We start from the raw sequence: 525 nt of genomic DNA on the forward strand, positions 1-525 counted from the left end.
GTGTGTGAGAGAGAGAGAGAGATGGGACACAGCAGGAGAGGAATGCAGTCATGGCTGTAAAGTGGGTGTGAAAACAGCCATGTTCACTGACCTCCAAGCTGACCTCCCCACCCCTCCTCCCCTGGTAGTGTCTTATGAGTGTGTATGTGTGTGTGCGAAAAAAATGCTTAAAAAAAACGTGTGAGTACTTCATGATACTTGCCGGAGTTTTAGTGGTGGTCGTGTGGTTGCAGCGTGTTTGTGTGTGTGTGTGTGTGTGTGTGTGTGTGTGTATACCCCATGTGTGTTGATAGCTGTAAGTGAATGGCCCTGAGTTTACAATAGTCTGCGGGGAAGAGGTCAAGAGGATTATCTTAAAATATTAGCTGCCCTCTCACCCCTTCCTCCCTTCTTCTGTCTTCCCTCTGCTTTTTCTCTCGCCTCCTGTAGACATACAACAGCACCTGTTGCACACACTTACACACACACACACACACGCACACACACACACACACACACACACACACACACACACACACACACACA

Source organism: Anarrhichthys ocellatus, unplaced genomic scaffold (genome assembly GCF_004355925.1).
Source record: "Anarrhichthys ocellatus isolate YVR2014 unplaced genomic scaffold, GSC_Weel_1.0 scaffold17, whole genome shotgun sequence".
NCBI lineage: Eukaryota > Metazoa > Chordata > Actinopteri > Perciformes > Anarhichadidae > Anarrhichthys > Anarrhichthys ocellatus.